Raw genomic sequence first — 27719 nt, forward strand, 5'->3', positions numbered from 1 at the left:
ACTTCTATCTTTACCTCAGGTGTCATTATGCTATCTTTTTCTGGATCTATAGAATCAATCGTGCTGAACATTTTGTAGTTCTTCAACATCAAATACCCTCTTTCTGTCTCCTTGTAGCCTGTGTTATCAGTTTTTAACTCTCAAAGTTTGCTCATTAATGTTAGATCATATTAGTGAGACCATACACTTTTTGTCCCTTTGTTTCTAACTTCACTTAACATAATGTCCACGAGGTTCATCCACATTATTATATGTTCAGTGACTTTGTTCTGTCTTACAGATGCATAATATTCCATCGTGTGTATGTACCACAGTTTGTTTATTCACTCATCTGTTACGGACATTTGTGCTGCTTCCAACTCTTGGCTATTGTGAATAATGCTGCAATAAACATTGGTTTACAAATGTCTATTCATGTCTTAATTTTTAGTTCCTCTGAGTATATACCTAGTAATGGAATACTTGGGACATATGGCAAATCTATACTTAGCTTCCTGAAGAATTGCCACACTGTCTTCCAGAGTGATTGCACCATTCTACATTCCCACCAACAGTGAATAAATGTGCCTCTCTCTCCACATCCTCTCCAGCACTTATAATTTTCTGTTTTTTTGATAATGTCCATTCTGGTAGGTGTGAGATGATATCTCATTGTGGTTTTGATTTGCATTTCCCTAATAGCCAGTGACATTGAGCATTTTTTCATATGTTTTTGAGTCATTTGTATTTCCACTTCAGAAAAGTGTCTGTTATGTCTTTTGCCCATTTTTTAATTGGGTTGCTTGTCATTCTGTTGTTGAGTGGTAGGATTGCTTTATATATTTGGGATATTAAATGCTTATCTTATATTTGTTTTCCAAATATTGTCTTCCATTGTGTAGATTGCCTTTTTACCTTTCTGGCAATGTCCTTTGATGTACAAACGTTTTTAATTTTGAGGAGATCCCATTTTTCTATTTGTTCTTTGGTTGCCTGTGCTTTGGGTGTAAGGTCTAGGAAACCACTTCCTATCATGAGATCTTTAAGAAATTGCCCTACATTTTCTTCTAAGATCTTATGGTCTTAGCACTAATGTTTAGGTCTTTGATCCATTTTGCATTAATTTTTGTATAAGCTGTGAAATAGGGGTCCTCTTTCATTCTTTTGGAAATGGATATCCAGTTCTCGCAAAACCATTTATTGAAGCTGCTCTGTCCCAGTTGCTTTGGCTTGACTGCCTTATCAAAGATCAGTTGTCCATAGATGTGAGAGTCTATTTCTGAACACTCAATTTAATTCCATTGGTCAATATATCTATCCTTATGCCAGTACCATGCTTTTCAATAATGAAATTTTATTGAGATATAATCACATAACCTACAGTCATTCAAAGGTGCAATCAGTTGTTCACAGTATCATCATATAGTTGCGCTTTCATCACCACAAACTTTGAACATTTTCATTACTTCAAAAAATAAAATGAAAAATAAATAAAAAAGAATATCCAAAACATCACATTCCCCTTCTCCTCCCATTTTTCATTTATTTTTTTTTAAATACAGTTTGAGATATAGTCACATACCCTGCAGTCATCCACAGTGTACAATCAGTTATTCAAAGCACCATCATACAGTTCTGTGTTCATTAGCAGAATCAATTGAATCTTTTCCTTACTCCAAAATAAAAATAAAAGCAAAAAAGAACACCTAAATCTTTCCATTCTTTCCATCTCACCCTATTCTTCATTTAATTATTGTCCCCAGTTTTCCACTCATCTGTTCATATACTGGATAATGGGGGGGGGGGAGTCACAAGGTTTTCACAGGCACACAGTTACACTAGGCAATCTACATAGTTATACAATCATCTTCAAGAATCAATGTCAGTAGGTTGCAGTTTGACAGCTTCAGGTATTTCCCTTTAGCCATTCCAACACACTAAAAACTAGAAGGTGATATCTATACAGTGCATAAGAATACCCTCCAGAGTGACCTCTTGACTCCATTTGAAATATCTCAGCCACTGGAACCTTACTTTTCTTCATCTCTCTTCTCCCTTTTGGTCAAAAAGATCCTCTCAATCCCATAGTGCTGGGTCAGGCTCACCTCCAGGAATCATTTCCTGCATTGCCAGGGGGATTCACACCCCGGGGAGTCATGTCGCATGTAGGGAGGAGGGCAGTGAATTCACCTGCCAAGTGGAATTAGAGAGAGAGGCCACATCTGAGCAACTAAAAGGCTCTCTAGCGGGAACTCCTAGGCAGCAGCTAGCCTCACAGGGGAAGGCCCCTGTGTTGAGAGCGTGGCAAACTAAATTGGCAGTCCTCAATGTTTGCAGGAAAATCAGCAATAGCCCAGGTGGGGAATTACAACACTTCCGCATTTCTTCCCAGCTCCCCTGGGGTGGGGGGAGGGCAAATACACTTATATCTCTGCCCATGTTACTCTGGGATGTGTTGGGATTTCACCCCAGCCTGCTAGTACCATGGTGTTTTGAGCACTGTAGCTTTGTAATATGCTTCAAAATCAGGTAGTGTGAGACCTCTCACTTTGTTCCTCTTTCTCAAGATATCTTTGGCTATTTGGGGACCTTGCCTTTATTTGGCTATTGGTTTTCCTATTTCTATTCTGTTGGGCTATTAATTGGTATTGCATTGAATCTATAAATCAATTTAGGTAGAGTTGAATATGAATTATATTTCATCTTCCAATATATTAACATGATATGTTCTTCCATTTTTTAGGTCTTATTTGATTTGCTTTAGCAGTTTCTTGTAGTTTTCTTTGTATAGGTCTTTTGTGGTCTTCATTAAGTTTATTCCTAAATACTTGATTCTTTTGGTTGCTATTGGAATCGAAATTTTTTTCTTGATTTTTTCCTCTTATTGCACATTACTTGTGTATAAGAGCACTACAGATTTTTGCATGTTGATCTTGTAGCTTGCCACTTCACTGTATTCATTGAATAGCTCTAATAGCTTTGCTGTAGATTTTTCTGGATTTTCTACCTACAGAATCATGTCATCTGCAAAGGGTGAAACATTTACTTCTTCCTCTCCAATTTGGATGCCTTTCATTTCTTTTTCTTGACTAACTGCTCTAGCTGGAACTTCCAGAACAATGTTGAATAACAATGGTGACAGTGAACATCCCCGTCTTGTTCCTGATCTTAGAGGGAAAGCTTTCAGTCTCTCCCCATTGAATACAATGTTAGCTTTGGGTTTTTCACATATTACCTTTATCATATTGAGAAAATTCCCTTCTCTTCCTATCCTTTGAAGTGTTTTCATAAAGAAAGGACATTGAATTTTGTCAAATGCCTTTTCTGCATCAATCAAGATGATCACGTGTTTCTTCTGCTTTGATTTATTGATGTGTTATGTTACATTAATTGGTTTTCTTGTGTTGAACCAGCCTCGCATACCTGTAATAAACCCCACCTGGTCATGGTGTATAATTCTTTTAATGTGCTGCTTTTTGCATCTATATTCATTAAAGAGATTGGTCTATAATTTTCTTTTTTGTTGTATCTTTGTCTGATTTTGGTATTAGGATGCTATTGGCTCCATAGAATGAATTGGGTAGCTTTCCCTCCTTTTCAACTGTTTTGAAGAGTTTGAGCAGGATTGGTACTAATTCTTTCTTGAATGCTTGGTAGAATTCACATATGAAGTCATCTGGTCCTGGACTTTTCCTTTTCAGGAGCTTTTTGATGACTCACTCAATCTCTTTACTTGTGATTGTTTTGCTGAGGTCGTCTATTTCTTCTCACATCAAGGTTAGTGTTTATGCTTTTCTAGGAAGTTGTCCATTTCATCTAAGTTGTCTAGTTTATTAGCCTATAGTTGCTCACAGTATCTTCTCATTATCTCCTTTATTTCTGCAGGGTCAGTAGTTGTGTTTCCTTTCCCATTTCTGACTGCATGTATTTGCATCTGCTCTCTCTCTCTCTCTCTTTTGTTAGCCTAGCTGGTGGTCCTTCAATTTTGTTGATTTTCTCAAAGAACCAACTTCTGGTTTTGCTGATTCTCTCTGTTGTTTTCTTGTTCTCAATTTCTTTTATTCCTGCTCTAATCCTTGTTATTTTTTTCATTTCTGTTTACTTTGGGGGTAGTTTGCTGTTCTTTCTCTAGTTCCTCCAAGTGAACAGTTAATTCCTCAATTTTTGCTCTCTCTTCTCTTTTAATACAGGTGTTTAGGCCAGTAAGTTTCCCTCTCAGCACTGCCTTTGCTGCATCCCATCAGTTTTGACATGTTGTGTTTTCATTGTCATTTGCCTCGAGGTATTACTAATTTCTCTTGTAATTTCTTCTTTTACCCACTGGTTTTTTGAGAGTGTGTTGTTTAGCCTCCATATATTTGTGAATTTTACATCCTCTGCCTGTTATTTATTTCCAGCTTCATTCCATTATGATCTGAGAATGTGTTTTTTATAATATCAATATTTTTAAATTTGTTGGGACTTGCTTTGTGACCCAACATGTGGTAATCATAGAGAATGTTCCATGAGCACTTGAGAAAAATGTGTATCCTGCTGTTATAGGGTACAGTGTTCTACAAATATCTGTCAAGTCTAGTTCATTAATTGTACAATTCGACATCTGTGTTTCCTTATTGATACTCTGTCTAGATGTTCTATCCATTGATGAGAGTGGTGTATTGAAGTCTCCAACTATTGTTGTAGAGGTGTCTACTCCTCCTTTCAGTGTTCTCAGTGTTTGCCTCATGAATTTTGGGGCACTCTGGCTTGGTGCATAAATATTTATGATTGTTATGTTTTCTTGATGAATGGACTCTTTTATTAATATATGGTACCCTTCTTTGTCTCTTGTAAATGTTTTATTTTGAAGTCTAATTTGTCTGATACAAATATAGCTACTCCTGTTTTTTTCTGGTTGCTGTTTGCATGAAATATCTTTTTCCAGCATTTCACTTTCAGGCTATTTTTGTCCTTTTGTTTGAAGTGAGTTTCTTGTAGACAGCATATAGATGGATCCTGTTTCTTACTCCATTCTGAGGTCTGTGTCTCTTTATTGGGGAGTTCAATCCATTAACATTTAGTGTAATTGCTTTAAGGGCAATACTTTCTTCTACCATTCTATCTTTTGTATTTTATATGTCATGTCTTATTCTTTTTCCTCTCTCTCCTTTTACCCTTCCTTATGATCTTCATTTCTATACTCTTCTCCAAACATCTTTCTCCTGTCTTTTCCTATCAACCTGTAGCACTCCCTGTAGTATTTCTTGTAGTGCCAGTCTCTTAGTCACAACTCCCTCAGTGTCTGTTTGTCTGAAAATATTTTAATCTCTCCCTCATTTTTGAAGGACAGTTTTGCTGGATATAGAATCCTTGGTTGACAGTTCTTCTCTTTCAGTATCTTAAATATATCATACCACTGTCTTCTTGCCACCATGATTTCCGTGGGGAAATCTGTACATGGTCTTATTGAGCTTCCCTTGTATGTGATGGATTGCTTTTCTTTTTCTGCTTTCAGAATTCTTTCTTTTTCTTTGATGTTGGATAATCTGATCAGTAAGTGTGTTGAAATAAGTCTATTGGGATCTATTCTGTTTGGGGTATGCTGTACTTCTTGAATCTGCAATTTTCTGCCTTTCATAAGAGTTGGGAAATTTTGGGTGAATATTTCTTCTCTTATTCTTTCTGCCCTTTTTCCCCTCTCTTCTCCCTCTGAGACATCCATAACATGCATATTCATGCACTTCATGTTGTCACTTAGCTCCCTAAGATCCTGCTCATATTTTCCATTATTTTTACCATCTGTTCTTTTGTGTGTATGAATTCAATTCCAATTCACTGATCCTTTCTTCTGCCTGTTCAAATCTATTCTTTTATCCTTCCATTGTCTTTTTCATCTCCTCAATTATGCCCTTCATTCCCCTAAGTTCTGCTGTTTTCTTTTTGTTTTTTGTTTTTTAAGTTTATGTATTCTTCTTTATGGTCATCCAGTGTCTTCCTTATATCCTTCATCTCTTTTGCTATATCTTCCCACCTTCCCTCAGTTCATTAACATGATTTTTGAATTGTTTTAGGAGACTTGTTTGATCTTCCTTCAGTTCATTGAATTGATTTAGCATTAGTTGCCTCAGCTCCTGTATCTCAGTTGAACTATTAGTTTGTTCCTTTGGCCGGTCCATATTTTCATGTTTCCTACTTTGGCTCATTATCTTAAGCTGTCTAAGCATCTGGCTTTCTTGATTAATTTATTCTGGAACTTGTTTTTCACTCTTTTACATAGGGTTTTCTTCTTGGTTGGCTTCATTCTCTAACCTTTGATGTTCAGTTCAGCTTATTCTAGGCCTCTAACTTAGGTTCTGTTTAGTTAATTGGAGTTTTTCACCTCTTGTTTTTCTGTTTGTTGTCCTGCTTCTATGTAGCCTTTTTGTGTAAGGATATCCTCAGATATGGTCAACCCCAGTCAGATTTTCCCAGTCTAGAGAGGTTCAGTTTTCAGGAGGAGGGTATGGAGTTTCCTTGAAAATGAGACCCTCCTGTGAGGCCTTTAGATTCTGTGCTTTTCCTATTCTGTCCAGCAGGAAGCACTTGCCAGCCTGCACCTCCCCCTCCAGTGTAAGAAAGTATGGAGTCTTTAGCTGTCCTGGTGTCCCTGACTCTGTCAGGGATGTGGCTGGCTGAACTTGATTTCTGAATTGCAACCCCTTGGGTCTGAGTTCCCCAAAGAGGGGGCTGCCACTGGAGCTGGATCATGCCCCTTGTCTCTTGTGGAATTTATGGCCTTTATCTAATAGTCTCCCCCACTAGATTTATTGCTTTGTCTCTTAGAGCTATCTTAGCTCTGCTCTTGCCTGGGCCCAAATTGAAAGTCTTTGAGGCTTTCTGTAATGGGCTACTTAGAATAGTTATTTTGTAAAAAAGAGAAAAAGATTTAAAAAAAAAAGAAAAAAGAAAAAGAAAGTTCCAGTGTAGACTATGTAAAGAAAAGCACTTTAATTCAGTCCTTGCAGTTCTGATTGCCTATTGAAATGCAAAAAGAAAAGGAATTGGAAAGCAACTGAGGTGCAAAAAAACCTTGAGAAAAACTGGCTTTGCAGAGAAGGGCCCTGGCCACCTGGTTTGCATATGTGCCTGATTCTGTTTGATCCCAGCCCTTCTCTGTATTATGTTCAACCCCAACTCCAAAAGTCTCTCTCTTTTTTTTTTTTTTCTTTGCTGTTTTTCTAGCCTTATCTCCTCTCTGCTGAGCTGACTACTCCCAGATTCTCCAGTGTCTAGTCTCAGTTTATCTAAGGTTGGAGTTATTGTTCAGCAATCTTAGCTTGTTAATCAGGTCTGCAACTGCATTTTTCTTTCCTGGTTCCCAGCACTGTTGGCCCCTCCTCCCTCAGGAAACCAGTGGCAAAACAGTCTGTTGTGCCTGGCAGGGAGTGCCATGGGGCCCCTGGCCATGAGAACTTATGGATTTTGCTGATCTCATCAGCGCCACGTGCTCATGACTACTGTATGACTGTGTTCAAACTCAGATTCCTCTGCTGTGTCTGTTCCACACAGTTCCTGGCTATCTACCAGCTGCCCAGAAGTGTAACTAATACATACACCTCACCACTCTGCCATCTTGCCCCATCCCTGTACTGTTGATTTTTTTATTGCATATTTTTGCCAAAAAGTTTTCCAGAAGACTCACCACACATAAACATACATGTACGCTTACCATTTTCCTGCATTTCTGTTACCGGATGTGATGGTTAGGTTCATGTGTCAACTTGGCCAAGTGATGGTGTACAGGTGTCTGGTCAAACAAGCACTGGCCTAACCATTACTGCAAGGACATTTGTGGCTGTTTAATAAACCAGAGGGCTGGTTTATTAAATCATCAGTCAATTGGCTGCAGCTGTGACTGATTACATCAATGAAGGGTGTGTCTTCCACAATGAAAGAATTCAATCATCTGGATTTAATCCAATCATTGAAGACTTTGAAGTGAGAAAGTAGAGAACCTTCACTTCTTCTTTGGTTAGCCAGCAAAATATTTCCTGAGAAGGTCATTGAACACATTCATCAGAGTTGCCAGTTTGCTGCCTGTCCTATGGAATTTGGACTCATGCATACACTCACAGTTGCATTAGACACTTCTATAAAATCTTATATTTATAGATATCTCTTGTTGATTCTGTTTCCCTAAAGAATCCTAACTAACACACCAGACAAAGGCAGCAGATTGTTTGCCTGATGCACTCAAAAGACCAATTCCTGACACCCCAGGAGCTTCAAAGAGAGAAAGAATTTATTGCTAGGCACTAAGCAGGATAGCAGATGGCCTAGTGGCCTAACACTCTGTCTTTGTGAACTGCAGTAATTCTGGTAATTTTATAGTGTCAAAAGATGGGCACTTCTTGGGCTCCCACTTCTTGGGATACTTATAGTATCAAAAGATGAGCACAGTGACTCCAGATGATATAATTAGAGGTGGTCTAATTATTGAGCATGCTCAGATTGATTGGCTGCTTAGTCACAGAATGTATGTAAGAAAATGGCAGCCTTAGTGTCATAAGGTTGGCCTGATTTTTAGTATTAAAATGAGGTATAGGTCACTTATAGTTTAAATTTTAAGCTACTATGCATGTCAGGCAGGCCCATTTTGGTTAGATCCAGTTTTGGCTATTAAGATAACTTTGAAATTGGGGTGGGTTAGTTTTGGACTGACCAAAGGCCCTTCATTAATAAACATTAGGGTCTGCCTTTATTGATCATAAGACTCCAAAGCCAAGAAAAAATAAAAACAGATAAAATGAGTACAAGTTAAATTTAGTCACAAGGTTTTTACAATCACAAAGGCACAAGATAAAGGCTATACAAACATTATCAGAGATCAAAGCTGTTGGATTATAGTTCAAAGAGTTCAGGTATTTCCCTCTGTCTACTCCAATATACCAGAAAGCAAAAAGGAATATCTATACAATGATTCAGCAACCATAATCATCCCTTAAATCCTAACTTCTCAGTTACATTTCTGTAGTTGTTTGAGTGGGCCATTTGCTCACTCACCTTTGAATCTTCTTACATCCTGTCCTCACTCCTTTCATCACTTGCTTCCAACATCAACTAGGGCATAGCTTAGATATCACCTTAGCTCTTTTCTAAAGTTTAGTAATGTGCCACTCCTGTATTCTCTCAGTTATTACCTCTATTATAATATATATCCACTTACTGATTGTGGTGGTTTGGAACTGTGTATACCCCAGAAAATTGTGTTCTTAAAGGTAATCCATTCCTGTAGGACCTTTTGATGAGGTTATTTCAGTTAAGGCACAGCCCAGGGGGGTCTTAATATTCTTACTGAAGTCCTTTATAAATAAGATGAATAGAGAGAGAAAGAGAAAGCCATGGAAGCACGAAGCTGAAAGCAAGGAGACCCCGAAGAGAAGGGAAAGACCAGCAGGTGATGCCATGTGCCTTACCATGTGGCAATATAGCCAAGGATCACCGACAATTGGTCTTTGGGAAGAAAGCATCACCCTGATGATGTCTGATTTAGATATTTTCACAGACTCAAACAGTAATCTGATAAATTCCCATTGTCTAAGCCAATGTATTTCATGATATCTGCTTTTAGCAGCCTCAGAAACTAAAACACTAAATTACTTTGATATTTCCTCTGCTAGATATAGATTCTTGTTCTATGCAGTGTCTCCTGTATCATACCACAGTGAGTAGGCGATATTTGAGTAAGAGTAGAAGGAGTTATTCATGTAAATAAATCAGGAGATGAAAGAAGCAGATGGAGAGATAGATACTGCAAAGAATTTGGGTGCAGCAGGAGATCTGTGTGTTTAAGGAGAATTATGAGTGTAATGAAACAGGGGAGAGGAATGTGAAATGAGATTGATCCTGGCCAACAAAACACAGCTTCCCTTCTTTTAATGTAGAATTTATCCCTTAGATTGATATAAGGCATTTTAGATTAAACATTTAATTTTCATATCCAATATTTCCATTTGCTCCCTAATTACCATTCTTGGAGTGTTCCTACACAAACTTTTTCTCTCCCTGTACTTGAAACATTTCTAGATCCCTTCTCATTTCCATTCACAAACCTTCGTTTCCAGCTTCTTTCCTTTATTAATAAACACTTTCAAAATCTCCCTTTTAAATTTTAAAAAAATCATCCCTATTTCTTCATATCACTACTGAAATTTTATTTTGTTCTATGAAGTTTTTCTGTCTTTACTTTATGATTATGTGGGAGGCACTGGGTCCCTTCATTCAACAAACACATTAATGAACATCCATGATTTTTTAGGCACTATTCTAGGTATAGGTGATACAGCAAAAAAACAAGCAATGGTTCTGCTCTCCCTCAGATTTAATTCTAGTCAAGGAAGACAGACAATAAGAAAATAATTAATATGTATCATAGTAAGATGTGCTGTGAGAGAGGAACAAAGCAGTATAAGGGGATAGAGAGAAAATATATTTATATTTAAACATAGAGGGTAACCAAATAAAGCCTTTCTGACTAAGGGGCATTTGAGCAAATGACTAAAGGATGGGAAGGAGTAAGCTATGCAAATATTGGAGGGAAGCATTCTGCTAGACACAGGAAATAGCAAGTACAAAGGCCCTGAGAAAGACACATATTTGGCCTTTATGAGGACGAGCTAAGAGGTCCATGTGATCTGACCAGAGAGGGCAAAAGGGAGAATGGTAGGAAATGATCGCAGAGAGGTAGCATATCTACCTTGACTTTATGTGTTTCTACTGGGCATCATCCCATAGTTCACTATTTTCTTTTCCTACTTTTGGTCTGTTTATCATTGATTTCTAATTGGATCCACTAAGAAGTAATGCTGCTTTCTTCAGTAACGGTTATCAATTATTTTACTTCTTTTATATTGACCACCTGGCATGTTCTCCAAAATGAACATTTCTATCTTTCCAACTTTCTTTGGCCTCCCACCCCAGCATACATATAGCCTAGGCAATTTACAGAGAACTCTAGAACATCCAGGAGAAGTTCCCTTAAAAATGTCTATCTCTCTGCACCTATTATTTCCTTCTTTCACTTCTGTCCTGAAAGAAGGAAAAAAGGAAAGAAGGACTAGCATTTAAATTTTATATATTCCTACTGTGAGATCCAGTATTATCATGTACATACGTATAATAGGAACTCTGTCACCCATTGCAATCTTTTATTAATATTTTTTTCTACTCTACTAGAATGTAGGAACATTGTGGGTCAGTACTCAATCTTTGCTTTTTCTATTTTCTTAGCACAGAGTAAAATGTAACACATATTCATATATGGTCAGAAAACTTTGGTTTGATGAACTCCTCTAATGAAAGGGTAATTTAGTTTCCAAAGGTAATCTATTATATTTTTTATTTTATTTTTCTTAAATTTTTTTTTTTCATGATGAGCAGTTGAATCAATTTTTGTTATATGGGTAATTATTTTTGAATTGCAAAGATACCAACATTTAACATCAGTCATTAACTGAACTAAAATTTAATGTGTAATATGGAAAAATTACTATGCCATTTTTTAGATGCATAGTACTAGTGCAACATTTCAAGGTAAAATCTAGGATGACAAGAAATGAAAGCAGACATTGTGATTTATGTTTTAATATGTTGAATATACAGTGTTGTGGAAGAAACTGTGTTAGTCAAAAAATTTTTAAAGAGGTAGATTTTTCATTTGTTTGTTTTACAAACCTGAAGTTGTATGATTTACAAAGCCTTGGATCCTGGGATATAGAAATAATAGTGTTTATTTCATAGTCTGTTAAAGTTTAGAGTTATAATTTTTATTCCTTTTCTTCCAAACTATTTTACAATTCAGTTATTTCATTACTTACTATACCAATCCAATAAAAAAAAAAATGTTCTTTACTGCTTCAGTTGTTTGCAAAGCACATTACTGTTCAGAAGTCTCATGAACTCATGGTTAGCACAAAGACTTATGCAAAAGTAATAAAAATATTGTTCAAACAAAAATTGTATTCAATGTATCTTCAAGCTACAAACTAATTGCACAGTATTCTCAAACAATATGTGAGAGAACATATCTACAGCTCAGCAAGATATGTACAAGCTGTTCCTTGGAGTTGTGATAAATTTGATTTATAACTCAACACTTTATTGGAGCACTCAAAATTGGTATGTGTCCTGATATCATTGCTCAAAAGTTCATTGTAAGGGCTCAGTGTTTCAATTTGCTTATACATAAAATATGCCTTAATAATGATAAAAATAATTGTAGTAGTAATAATGGCAGTAATTAAAAATAAACATAATATATATAATTATGTTTTCTGTTTCTTGTAATAAAATATTTTAAAAAATCAGTCTGCATATGATATTTTTCAAGTCATAATAAACATTAAGAAAGATTTTCTTTTTCTAATATGAATATTAACTCTGATTAGAAATAAATTGGCAATACCATTCTCCATGATACTGTAATAGTGGATATATGCATTTGTTCAAACCCATAGAAGCTTACAACACTAAGAGTGAAACTTAATGCATACAAATTAAAAATTCATTTAGGAGTAGGGGCATCCAAGAAAAGAATGCAGACTATGACAAGAGAATCTAACTGTATTACATATGTATAAAACAGCCTTGCTGTAGGAGGAGGGGTGAAAGGTATTGGCCTAAGTAACTTTGAAGATGAATGGAATCTGTAAGACTAAAGGCAAAAGAAACTGCACATAAACACTGCATCCTAGTTTATAAAATTGTTTCCTACTGGTATGTGTTAAAGATTCTCATTCTGCTATACATGTACATTGGAATTGAACAATTAAGTAAATGGTAGATGGTAGGAGTCAGATTTCTCACTGTTGGATTGACTACAGATAAGCAAGGGGACAGGGGTTAAAATGATCTAAATGATAATGGATTAGAGTTGGAAACATTAACATGAACTCATGTTTACCTAAACAAGGGTACAGATTGTTGGATATGGAAATATGTATAGCTATCTGTATATACATAAGTTAATATATGAACATATTTTTCTTCATTCTGTCAGCTGAAATGTCCTAAAAAAATGACACCCAGTAGCTGAACATACTTGGCTTTTTAAAAATAGCATCCTCCATTCAAAGGAAACAGGACTCCTTGGAAAAATGGCTAATTCCAGGACTGGTGCAAGAAATGCACCAGATGAGCCTGGAGCATCTTATAGAGCCAGAAAATAACAAACGGTCAAAACAAAAACAAACAAACAATACAGCACAATGATGGAGGTATGTCAAAGGAGCACAGAAGAAGCCAGCTGAAAGAGCTCTAGTGGCCAAAACTGGAATAATTTGAGCAACAAAATAAATAATTATGAGTCCATACTGATATAAATAAATGATTGAATAAATAAAGGTGAGAGAAGAGACAGATCTGTGTAGAACAATTTTAAATTAATTATGTAGATATGCCACCCTAAAGAATGCGGAGCATAGTGACTTCCTTCCAAAAAGTACAGAATGGAAAGAGGGTAGTGAAAGAGTAATTTTAGTAGAGAAAAGTGACAAATACCACTTCAACTGGGTGATCAAGGTCAACATCAGAAGTCATAAATCATGTTGATAATATGTACTCTTGATATGATGTGATGAAATGGAACTTTACCTCTGACATTATTCCCCAAAATCTATAATCCCAGTCTAAGTATGAGAAAAACATTAGACAAATTCCAATAGAGGGCCATCCTACAATATTTTTGCCCTGTACTCCTCAAAACTATCAATGTCATCCAAAACAAGGACAGTCTGAGAAAATATCACAGCCATCAGGAGCTAAGGAACAATTAGCAGTTAAATTAAGATCCAGGAACAGATGCTAACAACAAGGGAAATTGTAGGAGGGTGTAGTATGTGAAGTCACTGTACTATTTGCTCAATTTTTCTGTAAATCTTAAACTGTTCTAAATATAAATATTAATACAAAAATATCTTGGATATTACCCAGAATTTCTATTTTAATATTCTTGATTGATATTTTACTGTCCTTAGAAGGTTTATACAAACACTTAAGTTTCTTGAATACTTCTGAAAGTTTTCCCACCATGGAAAATATCTGGTTTCATATTTATGAAAGATGTAACTATTACTGTGTTTAACACATCAGCAGACCGTAGCACTACAGATTTGGGGACTTTGTTGTAGGGAACAAGAATGGAAGGACATGTAAACATTTTGGTTGTTATTCAACTACTTTAATTGAGGTAATTTCATTATAAGATCTAGCTCAGAAAAACTTGTGTAGGAGTAATAGAAAAGCTTTTAAATCAGGAATGATGCTTTTACAGAAAATATCTTTTGAGCATTGTACTAAATGGAACCCATTTAAACCCATTCCTCATCCATAGCATGTGAAACATGTGCCAAACATGTAACAAGAGCTTTATCCCACAAAAAGAGGATGAATCAATTGAATGCCTCCAATTTGCATTTTATTACTTTTTTTTTGTATTTCTCTTTAATATAATAGCATTTTAAAAGATCATACCATATTTTTTGAGCTCATACCAATAAACATCTTTGATATCTTTTAATAACCCTCTCTGTCTGGAATAGCATTAGAAGGTTTAGCTTGGGAAATGCTATTGTAATTAAAGTTGCTTTGAGTCAAATGGAGTTCAAAGGAGTTTAATTTTGAAGCTTTAAAACCCCATGACACCTAATATGGTGGCATGTATGCTAAAGCTAATCTAATTACTTGATGACAATTCTGTATTGAAGATTATTTCACTTAATTGTTTTCACTTTTCTTCTTTGGGGACTCTACTGTCTGAAACACAGGAATATCTTATTTTCCTAAATGCAGCTGGATCTACTCTTGGAAGTGAATCAGCTGACCAACTATATCTCCTTTAGTTAAATAGTTAATTGAAATATTTTCAATTAATTAATCAAGGTTTTAAGAAAGTTCACTTAATAAACATAATACTAAACATGTTATATATGCTAGGATACTGATACAGTCTATGTTATGCTAACAAAAGCAAAACAAAAATATTAAACATATCTCAGTGTTTTTAAACAGCAGTTGTTTAGCTCTTCAAAGCTCAGTGTGAGCCTCAGCATCTGTCCAGCAGAGAAATTACCCAGGTGAAGACTCTTTGTGGTACCTCCACATTCACATATTTTCCGGTGATCACAGAGTCAAAAAAGAACCCCCTGGAAAGTTGAGTAAAAACAATTAAATGTTTCCACCCATAAGTGTCAAACATCAATTCTATTCATTTTTAATTGCTCAGAGCAAGTTACGTGACCATATCTAACTTCACAAGTGGAAAGGTAAAATCCTTCCTGGAAATAGAGGAAAATGGTAATATATGCCCTTAGCCCTAGCAATAAAAACAGAAATCTAATTCACTTCTCTTTCTCCCTTCCAGTTTAGGTGGACTCCATAGAATGATTATTGCAGCCATTTTCTTGATCTCTTTTTAAATTATAGGTGTGATAAAAGCAACTTGACAATATGCATATTCTCTATCCTTTATGCCCATCACATTAGACAACTGGACAATTATTATTTGTATCTCTATTCTCCATTTGGGCCAACGATTTTCTCTGTGTCTATTAGAATCCTCTTAGAAAACATCTCCAGAAATTACTAATTTGGAGATCTAGGTTGTGGTTTGGGGATTTGTATTTTAAATCACCTCTAGGGAGCCTGATAAAAGTTGTTCATAAGTATTTAAGGAACACTGATCTAGCAGCATGAAATTCTCATGTGCTTACCCAGTTGAAAATTACATTCAGCTGTACTTTTTTCCCACATGACAGTTGAGGGTTTTAATTAAAATAGGGATAGAGGCACCCATAACTTCTGCTGCTTTTCCTTTAAAAGACAGCAAAGTTGAAGTAAAAAGAACAGAGAGTTTGGAGACTGACAGAATTGGAATTGAATCCTAGATATTCTATTTATTTCCATGTGATGCTGAGAAAGATGTTAACCTCTCTGACTTGCAATATCCCTCATCTTTAAGTAGTAATAATAATACCTCCCAAAAAAGACATAGGTAATAGTTATCCCATTCAACTTTTATTGAGTGCCTCCAAAGTATCAGACACTGATTTAAATAAATATGAAAATCAATAAATTACCAATGGTGCAGAATTTTAAGCCCAACTAAAGATAAATAAAGGTGCATAAGAAAGTGAGGGGAGGGTGTTTACTTGCTATTAGAGAAGTAAAGTAAGTTCCTAAGGCCATAGAGCTAAGAAATGGATTTGAGCATGGATTTAAATCTTGGCATTCCAACTCCACAATGCTAAGAAGGCAAAAGAAAAAATAAAAATAAAGCTGCATGTGCTTCCTAAAGAGTTTGCTCTTTTTTTGAAGACTAGGGGAAACAACTGAAAGAATATATGCAGGGGACTAATATTATTAGATTTCAATTTTATGAAGAGTATTTTGAAGCAACAAAGATGGATTTTTTTTTCTCTCTTTTGAGGGAAGAAATTCTGAAGCTAAGCCTGTGAAAAAAGCTATTAGAGTAATCCACACAAGAAAATAAAGGGTTTACATAAGGTCATTACAACTGAAGAGAGAAATATTCTCCAAGTTATGCAGGAGATAGATCTATAGAACTAAATAAGGGATTAGATATAGGGATTATGGGGGAATGAGTGCTAAAATTTGGATCCAAATTTTTGTCTTGGAAATTGGATTTTCACATTAACTGAGGTTGAAGAAAGCACTGGAGAAAACCACAGGTTCAGGGAGGGTGATGGTGTGCTCATATTTGTACACAGTAAGGCTGAGATCCAGTGTAACAGTCATGCCATACCAGTCCAATAGAGCAGTGCTATGTGTTCTGGAGCTCAAAAAGGATAATGTGGACTAAAGGTAAGAGGAGAGAGCTATCATCAGCATATGAAACTATATGTGTGCATCAGCTTGCCATGGGTAGTGAGCAGAGATGGGAAAACAAAGTGTTCACAGAAATTTAACATGTAAATTGTATATTACAACAGTTGAAGTAATGAAACATGGGTACAGATTAATAGTAATACCAGGAAAATACACTGCAGTTTCACAGTGTTTCAGGCACTGTGCTAAGTCAGTCCTTTATGTAAAATATCACTTTAATGTTTATTTCAGCTTATGAGGTAAGTAATATTTTCATAACCATTTGATTAGAGAGGGAATTGAGACTTAATGACATTAAACTTCCCAAATGTTACATATCTAAAGAGTAAAGAAGATAGAATTAGAACTAAGGCATTCTGGACCAAATCTTAACCATTACGTTATCCTGTTATCCTTCCTCTAAAGAACAACTAGATAAGGGAATGAAGAAGAATAGGATCTGCAAAGATTTGGAGCAAAAAGAAAGGAAATACCCAAAAGTTTTGATGATGGTGAAGAAGAGTGGGTTTTGAAGTTAGAGAAAGGATAGGCAGCTGTAGCTTGAAAGTGTGACAGCATGTATTTAAGTGGGATCGATCAGGTCAAGACATGAGAAGATTGAGGGTGTGGTAATGGGAGACTGACTGAAGTAGAACACAGGTGAAGGTCAACAGAGCAGAGAACGGGACAGAACAGTGAGGCTGTGTCCCTAAATGTAACATTCATGGGACTGAGCTCAGGACAGACGCTGAGTTGAATGATATCTTAGTGTTAATATCTTCAGAACATCAAGGAGAGGGGTAGGATGTATCTACAAGGTGAGGAGAAAACAGAAATGAGAAGAATTAGTGTATTTATTGAGCTTTTCAAACTTTTCCCTTAGACCTGTCACATAAGTGCTTAGGCCCAGGATTTATCATTTTTTTTTTTCTGAAAAGACAAAAAAAATAAAATAAAATAAAATAAACAACTGCCAAAGAAGTTAAGTTGATTCTGCTTCTACGCGTTTATATCCTCAGCCTATGTTGATCTTCTGCTTTTGAGAATCTTCTGAGACTCTTGAATTATTTGTCTAAACTGACCTTGGGGTGTTTAACCTCCAGGCTTTATTAATATGCTCTGACTCATGACTTGTCCTGATCCTCTTAAACATAGACTGACAGCTACCTTACGAATCCGATTCACTGCATCTTGCAACTTTCTGCTCCTTTAGTCTCCTTGGTCCTGACCTTGCATAACCTCTTGACATTTCCTGTTGAGTTCTTGGCTGCCTAAGCTGGATATGAATGAACATTTTGTTTCCCTGGCTGAAAGAAAGACCTCTGCTTATTCTGGGTTAGAAGAAAACTCTACAAGACTAAAACATTTTCTTAATAATATCCTAACTAAGCCATATACGGTTTAAGTCATGTCCCCTAAAAATAGAAATTGTTTTCTTAAATAGATATACTGATATACTTTCAGGGATAAACTGCTCTGATTTAGCATGAGAGAATTTTGGATTTGCAGCTCAGTGGGGCTTTGGATTTTATATGCTACTTTTATTATGAAATTAATTATTTAAATAATTGCAACAATGTAAATGAACCAGCATCTCAAAATAGAACACAATTTACTTCCTGCTAGTCCCCTAAAAGGACTTTTTCTGTAGTTCAGTGTAACCAGGCCATTGCTCCAGTTCACCAGTTTGCATTTCCTGCTTTATGGATTAAGCACTGTAGGGGCTCCAGCTTCCACATTCATAGGCCAGGCTAAGTAATAGAGACTGATAGTTGCTTCAGTAGTAAGTACCCCTGCAGTTTTTAGGCAAATCCAGTTACAATGCACAAAGATGACTTATCACAGATTTTTGGTCTAGAAGTTCTGTTTGTGTTGCTTGTGCTATCTTACTTCTCCAAGCCCACAACTTTCTACAGGCCACACCCCTAAGCCTCTTTCCACAAATGGCAGAATCATACGCCAGTCCCTGACTTCATATAATGATTCTTGTTTTAGCCCCTTTTCTTGAACAGCACACTATCAATGGCCTTTACATCACTACAAATCCAACCCAGATTTTACTATGTATTTACAAATGTTTAGGCAAAAAGCATATTAGATCTAAAGAGAGATATTTCAGAAGGATAAAGGGAGCAATTCATGAGACAGATAACGCAATTCAAAACATGCATGCACCCCATAACAGAGCTTTAAAATATAAAAAACAGAATTTTATAGTACTGAGTAGAAAAATCCACCCTTGTATTTGGAGACTTTGTCATACTGCTCTCTGTAGCTAAAACAAGAAACAGAATGATAACAAAAATCAGTAAGGGTACAAAGGATCTGACCCCCACAATTAATGAACTTGTCCAGATTGGCCTATATGGAAGAACATTGCACTGACAATGACAGAAACACATTCTTTTCAAATGCACACTGGAAAGTTATTAACATTGATGATATGCTGGCTCATAAAATAAGACTCAGCCAATTTCAATTTCAATGGATTGAAATAATTCAGATTATATTCTTTGGCCACATTAAAATAAGCTAGAAAGTCCTCCAAAGCTGTAAAATTATACAATACATTTCTAAGTAACCCAAAGATCAGAGAAGAAATCAAAATGAACAAAGACCTTAAAATACACAACTTACAAAAACTGTCAAGAAATAAAAAAACAGAAAATGAAATAATTCTGTATTCATTTGTAAAAATCTAAATATGAAATTAAATACCTTCCTACAAAGAAAACTCCAGACCCAGATGATTCACTAATTGTTTTTCATATTTCAGAAATAAATAGCATCATATTTATACAAATTCTTCCAGAGAATAGAAAAGGTAGAAATGTTTCCAAATATATTTCACGAGGCCAGAAAAACCTTGATACTAAAACTTTACAATGATAGTAACATAAATGAATAAACAGAAATAAATGTTGCACATGACTAATATGTAAATTTTCTAGACAAACTATTAGCAATGGAATCAAGTGATAAATAAAATAATAACATAAAATTGTATTTTTTGCAACAATACAAGTATGGTCTAACTTTCAAAAAAATCCATCTATAGGGGGCACTGTTCCTGCTTCCAGCCATGGGCCTATAATTACTATTGTGCAGACTATCCTGCAGAAAAGAACTTTCAACTTTAGACAAAATATTAAAAATTCTTAATGTAAGGCACTGGAAAATGACCAATTGCAGGCAAATTATAGAGAGGAGCTGACACCTGGAAGAAGGGTACAACATGGGATGTAATTACAACAATGCTAAAGAAAGTTGTTCAGGATGAAGGGGAATGATGACAGGTGGAAGCATAAACCTGTATTGAGAAATGACAAGTATGGGACATGGTGAATATGGAGATGTGGTGGCTTGGAGATAGGTACCACAGGAAAACATGACCTTGAACTTAATCCATTTCTGTGGGTATGAACCCATTGTAAGATGGACTTTTTGATGAGGTTACTTCAGCCAGGATATGGTCCAACTAAATCAGGATGGGTCCTAATCCTATTATTGGAGTTCTTTATAAAAGGAATGAAACTCAGACAGATAGAGAAAGCCACAGAAGGAGCAGCCAGAAACTAAACATTGACAGAACCTGAAAGAAAAGGGAGAGACCAGGAGATGCTGCCCACGTGCTCTGTCATGTGACAAGGCAAGGACCATGGATCACTGGCAGCCAGCTCCAGAACACCACAGTCTTCAGGGAGAAAGCAGTGCCTTGATGATGCCTAGATTTGGACTTTTTTCCTAACCTCAAAACTATAAGCAAATAAATTCCCATTGTTTAAGCCAAGCCATTGCATGATATTTGCTTAAGCAGCCACGGAAACTAAATCGGGAATATTTTTGAATGCTCTTATTGTTTATAAAATATACACAACTGTTTAAAACCAAATTATAAGATCTTATTGTGTGCTTTATAAAGTATATATTTGTATATACTTTATATACAAATACAAATATACAAGTACATTATATTTGTATATAGTGGATATCAAAGCTATGGCATAAAGCATATAGTAGGGGGAAGAGGAGGAAGGCACAAAAAATTTTGAAGGTTTTCTACATTTTGCAAGAGGTATTATTATATCAGATCTGGATTGTGAAAAGTTAAGAACGTATATTGTAATCAAGATATAAATTAACCCAGATCTTTCTTAATGAAATAGAATCATCCTAACATGTAGCAAAAGAAAAATTTAATTTAGTGTTTCCCATTTAAAAAAACATGTCTTTAAAGTGTTTTTTAATCTTTAAATTTCTCTTCTTCTACATATAATTTTGCTAAAATTATGTGTAAAATATAAAGAAGTACATGGAAATAATTATTATTTAAGTCAGGATAGCATTTACTCTTCGGAGAGATAGCAGTGAGATTGAAAGAAAGTACATGGAGTGGATTCTAGGTAGTAGGACAAATTGTATATCTTAACCTGAGTGATAGTTATGAGTGTATTTGCTTCAAAATGTCTCAGTAAGCTATAAATTTTTGTGTGGTTCTTTTTTTTATCTTTGTTTTACCATAAATAGTTTGAAAAAACTTATTTTCTTTCACTTTACAGTAATAGAGTCAGAATTTAATTTAAAAAAAAAAACAAAAACAGGTTGTTAAAAAGAGAAACTGCAGACCATTGTTCCCCAGGGTATTTTTTAAAAAATATTAATTTAAGCACATTCCAAGATGCAGTTAAATATGGGTTCACTGTAGGAAGCATGCTTTAAAAAGGGGGGTGGGGATAAGAAACTCAGGAGTTTTAGGGCAAGAACTAATATCTCTACATGATTTTGCTGGGCTAAGCAAACTAGATAGGCTTTATCTTAAAGAAAATAGCAAAAGAGAACATAGGCTCTATCAAGAAGGAAACCTGCCATCTTAGAATTTCTAACACTTTTTATTTTTTCTGGCTATACTCTTACTCTCCCTTTTATTACTACTCAAAATAGTCACATTAATTAAGGCACATTTAACATATATATATATATGTTAAATGTGCCTTAATAATAAATATAATAATAATAATAATAATGATGTCTGGTTGATTTGGAGAATAAATATGAATTGGCAGCTTATTTTAGTCCAAATTGACCTAAGGAGGCAAAAGTATCTTAATTGCTCATATGGGTAGGAAGACATTTATCTCTTATGGTAAGAAGTCTTCTTTTTTTCTTTCAATAAAGTAAATAATACATGCACTTCACTGCATTCAGAATGAAGTAAGAAAACTTCTAATAGATGAGTATCTCCAACATTTCTCTATTGCTTGTTAAATAACTTCTAATTTTCCTTCATTTCTTTTATTTTGACACCCCTGGTCTCAGAGGGGAGTCTTAGATTGACAGACTAGTTTATTTATTTTTTTTTTCAGATTTATAATATAGAATTTGTAGGAGTAAAAGGTGAGGGGGTGAAGCACAAGAAATATGCAGACTGGAGCTGGACAGGAGTTTGGTATGAGTGAGCTATTGAAGTATATGTGTTGGTGGATAGAGGTCAAAATTAGAAATTTTTGAACTACTGCTCTATAGTATATAATAATGCTTGAGATTATTATAGTTACTTTGACATGAATTTTCATAACTGAATGTGATCTCTTGTATCCAGGCAAGTGAACCATTTGGGTCAGAGATTTATATGTGGTAAACATGTAAGAGTTGAGCCTTGTATCAGAACTTATCATGGAGTAACAAACCACTCCAAACCATAAGGACTTAAAGCAATAATTCATTATTTCTCACTAGCCTATTGTTTAACTAGGCAGTTTTCCTGATGTGGGCCAGGTTCTGCTGACCTAGGCCGGCTCACTCATATATCAGCTATCAACTCTGCTTCTGGGGTTTGTGTGCTGGGGCTTCAGCTTTCCTCCATATGTTCTCTCATCCTTCTGCAGGCTAGCCCAGGCTTGGTCTTTTGGTGGAGACAGAAATCCAGTGAAGAAAGTGGTACACAGATCTTTTGAGACGAGGGCTCAGAAATGGCACATCTTCACTTACACTGCATTATATTGGCCAAAGTGAATAAAAAGCACATCCAGATTCAAGGGACGATAGGGAAAAAATCCCCAAAACACTACCTTTTGATTGGAGACGTTATGTCACATTGCGAAGTATATAGAGTTAGGAAGACCGTTAGCTGAGCCATCAATTACATCAATCTACTCCAATAGCCAAAATCATTTACAGCTTAATTTTGTAAATATTACTCTAAAAGTGAGACTCAGAATATGAGCTTTAACTTTCCAAGTTCCCCTGTTTCAAGTTCCGTGTTTCCTTTGTAAATGTAGAAATTGACATTTAACCATAACATTGCTCATTTGAATATGTGACTAAGAATAAACAGGGTTAAAATCAGAAAGATCTTGGCCATTAGGAAGTGAGACTAGGGTTTGATGGGCTGCTAAAAATAAGTGGATCAAAACTAAAGCACGGTGGTTGCATTGTATTTTCTAAAAATTTGTTGATTATTTTTTGTAATTTTTGTGCTTGCTTATTTTGTGCATGTGGGGTTTTGTTTGGCTTTGAATTATAAAAGATTGAAAGTAGCAGTTGTTTTAACACAAGTTATAGGTTTATTTCTCATATATAGAATTCATTGTGAGGGGTCAGGGCTGTGCAACATACCATGGTGTCAGAGATTTGTGCTTGTTTCTTTTTGTTCCACCATATATTTTTAAAACAAATTTTTAAAATTTATAATAAGTTTAGATTTAGGGAAAACTAGCAAAGATAATATACAAAAAGTTCACATATACTCCTCACCCATTTTCCCCTATTGTTAACATATTACACTACACTGGTACATTTGTTAAAAGTAAGAAGGCAACACTGATACATTAGTATTAACTAAACTTCAGACTTTATTTGGATTTTACCAGTTTTTTCATTACTGTCCTCTTTCTGCTCCAGGATCCAATCCAGGGTATCACATTGCATTTATTGGTCATGTCTCTAGTTTCCAGTGGTCTATGGCACTTTTGCAGTCTTTCCTTCTTTTCCATGACCTTGACAGTCTTGAAGTATGCTGGTCAAGTATTCTGTAGACTGTACTCCAATCTGGGTTTGCTTGATATTTTTCTTATGGTTAAAATGAGGTTATGAGTCTTGGGTAAGAATACCACAGATAAGAAGTTCCCTTTTTATCACATCATATGAGTGGTTACATGACATCATCAGTGATGTCAACTTTCTTCACTTGGTTAAGGTAGTGTTTGCTCAGTTTCTTCATTCTAAAGTCATTATATTTCATTTTCTATTATCTATTTTCTTTGGAAGCAGGTCACTATATTCAGCACACCCTCAAGATGGGGAAGGAATAAGCTCCAACTTCTGAAGGGGGAAGAGTTTACACAGTATTGATGGAGTTCTTCAATAAAAGAGTAAGAAAGATTTGTCTCTTCTCTCTTATTTACTTATTTATTCTATCATTTATTTATATCACTATGGCTCAGGGATATTTATTTTATACTTTGGGTTATAATTTTGTAATACATTATACATTTTGTTTTTTTATATTGTTCCAGTTTTGACCATTGGGAACTATTTCAGGTTAGCTCCAACTTTTCTTTTCTTTGGCAGGCCCACATCCTGGGTTTTTGTTTGCTTGCTTGCTTGTATTTTTGCTTTAACAGTTACTTGCATTCTGGTTCTACAAGATACTTCAGAATCATCTTATATTTTCCCTGTCCCAGATCTAGTCATTTCTTATTCAAGCCCTGGTCCCATTTATGGAAATGATATTTAGAAACCAAGATTCAGGTTCTTTGTGTACTTGTTGCTTCTGGGGTGTCACTAATTCTAGGTTGTCTCAGTGAACAGAACCAGGTAATGCATACATATATACTAGCTCATGTGTACACAGATACTTACAGTTATTTCTGTATCTATCCTCTATGTGTGTGTGTGTGTGTGTGTGTATTTAGTTAGACATAAATTCATACATGTCTCCAACCCAAATTCAATACCACATGATTCATTCTAGCCATCCTATCTTATTAATCTAAAATTTCCTTTTCCAATATTAAAAAACTTGATTCCTACCATCCACCATTCATTTACTTATTTGTTCACCCTGTTGTACATACCTTGCCTTTTTGATCCCACACTGCAAGATAGCAGCCTACATGGTCCTTCTAGTAGAAGGGAGGTAGGCATGGACTTTTATAGGCAAAGAACCTGACCTACAACTTTTCTACTTACATCCCATTACCCCAAAATTAGCCATGTTGCCACACTAAGCTACAAGGAAGTTTGGGAAATGCAATCTTTAACTTGGAAAGCAACACAACAAGCTTAAAAAAAAAGAAAAATAAAAAAAACTTTTACTCTGAAGATGAGAATATAAAGGGGAAGAGATATTGGAAATAGCTAAGAATCTTTCCCACATATTTCCTGCATTGCATTTTTTTAATGCATATCATATTCCTATTCTTATTCTTTTTTATTATTAATAAGGAAAGAGGAAAAAGACAATTTAGAATTCACTTGGAAATTATAGAAGCCCATATGAATAGAATGGGACAATGAATTTACCCATCTTTTAAATCCACTTTTAATTCCCTTCATCTTTGTCCCTTATCCTTAATCTGGTTTACTTTAAGGAAAGGAGCAATTCTTGAATATACTTAAAATCAAAATGGGTCTAGGAAGCTGAAAAAGGCAATACTTGCTGCTAGAATGGAGTCTGGAGAGACTATTTCATCCGTTTTCTAAAATTTTCTTTAAATGTGTGAAAAAAACAGCACTTTATTTTTATATCACTGCTTCCCCTTTTCTCCTAACAAGGATTGTGAGAAGTGACATTAATCTGTTGACTGTTGCTGAATATATCAGATATGCTTCATAAATGTGCACCTGCTGTGCTGCTGAAAGAACCTGGTATTTTCTGATGCTCCATTGAATACAATGGACTGACAGCTTAAAAAAGCAGAACAAAAGATAGGTGGGAGAGAAGTCCAAGAGCAAATGGGTTAATGATACACCATAATACATTCTTCAATGTATTCAATTCAACCTGTTATTACTGCAGATAAAATCATAAATAAAAGCTATCTTATGAAATGTAATACTACCAGAACTTGCACTAAAATAGATATACTCCTCAGATCAAACTGATTATAAACTCTTAAGTTCATGGTGTACTGTGGATTTTTTAAGTCTGAGTTATTTAGAGGTGATGGCCTTGGGTGGGAGCTAGCCAGGTTATGCATAATACTTAACAATAATAAAATGCAAAAACTTATCAGAAAAACTGGCATATCATACTCTCTTATGTAACATTATATTTTTAAAGTTTCAACAAAAGACCCATAAAACCTCTTTGTATGGCTGCGAAATGGGTCCCAATTGTTCTAAGAAATAGCTTAGTCCATGGAAAACATTATAAAGAATGTTCAGTCCTAAATGTACCTGTTCCTTTGATATAGTCATAGCAATTCAAGCCTGAGAATGAATACAATATAGGCCTTACTAAACCTGAAATGGGATTTTTCTGTATTTTTCATTTATATGCTTCTCCTAAGAAGTGAGAATATTTGGGGACAATTCAATTTAAGCTTACTAGATTCATGAAGGTGTTCCAGTAATTGGTCTTTCTTTCTTAATTATGGTTTTTGGAAATGTACTTTTATTTTCTATTTTCTGAATATTTTACTATACTTATCAAACTGAAAACTCATATATTAAAAATATTTGGAAGTTTTTTACGTTTACATTAAAAAAATAGAATGACTGCATCCTCTAATTTTCTATTTATTATCATATAAAATATGTATTAGCATGAATATATAAATCTCCCTTCTTATAGGAAAACACCTCCAATTTTGTTAATTAGTAATAATTTTTATCAAAATACTAGCAGAATAGGAAAAAAAGCTCTTTTTAACCTAAATTTTGTTCATCTATCTAGTTTCTTTGTTGTGTAAAATTATTACTAGTTTATTACATGCAGACATTTCTGAATTTTTTTCAATATACCTAGAGATGTTTGCAACAATAATTCACATTCAGTAAGTTTTGCTGATTTATACCTTCATTAATCACTTTGGTCCTTGTTTTATCCCCCAAACTATGGTGCAATCTTCTCTTTTGATGGTTTATACCCTTTCCAAATACTGCTAGGAATTATTATATTCCTCCATTACTTGGCTAAACTTTATATATTTAATTCTTTAAACTTTATTTTATCTCCTAAGAAAATCCCTCTGGCCTGTGTAGAAATCTAAGGATTGTTCTCTGATTTTCTTTCCATTTCTTTTCATTATTTGGGTCTCAAGTTTTCAATTTGTGTGGTGGGGGTGGGGGACTAATTGTAGCATTTTCCAATTTCTGTGCTGTAAGTATTCCCACCAAGCTTATTTCAAGCTAAGATACGCACACATCTGTCCTTTGAGAACTTACAGGAGAGACTCTTTCTCACCATTTATTCTATCCATTCTTTTCCTTCTTTGTGATCAATTGCTTCATAACCTACTAGAATATGCTATAATTATTTGAGAATTTCCATTATTAACTAAGTTTCCCTTTACTCTTAATAGTTTTCCTTTTATTCCTACTGTATATATGTGTAATTTTCCAACTTAGGATATGTTTTTCCTGGAAATTAGTAATTGTTCTATCTCCTAATAGATATTGTCCTTCGCAAGACAACTTCTTGTTCCTTCAAACTGTTTGACCTCTTTGGAATTTCAGTACATTAGCATGAGTTCATTATTCCATTCTTTTCTTCATTTCTCCTATCTTTGATTCTTTGATTCATCAAATGAAATCAATCTCTTCTGAATCACTTCTACTTTTCCTCCCCACACTCTAGCCACTCCTTTTAGGTTCTTCATTTCAGGCTCCTCCTCAAGTCTTTAAGTGAATGGTTCTCACATTTCAGTATGTGAAAGAATCAAATGGAGAGCTTTAAA

Source organism: Choloepus didactylus, chromosome 8, assembly GCF_015220235.1.
Source record: "Choloepus didactylus isolate mChoDid1 chromosome 8, mChoDid1.pri, whole genome shotgun sequence".
Taxonomy (NCBI): domain Eukaryota; kingdom Metazoa; phylum Chordata; class Mammalia; order Pilosa; family Megalonychidae; genus Choloepus; species Choloepus didactylus.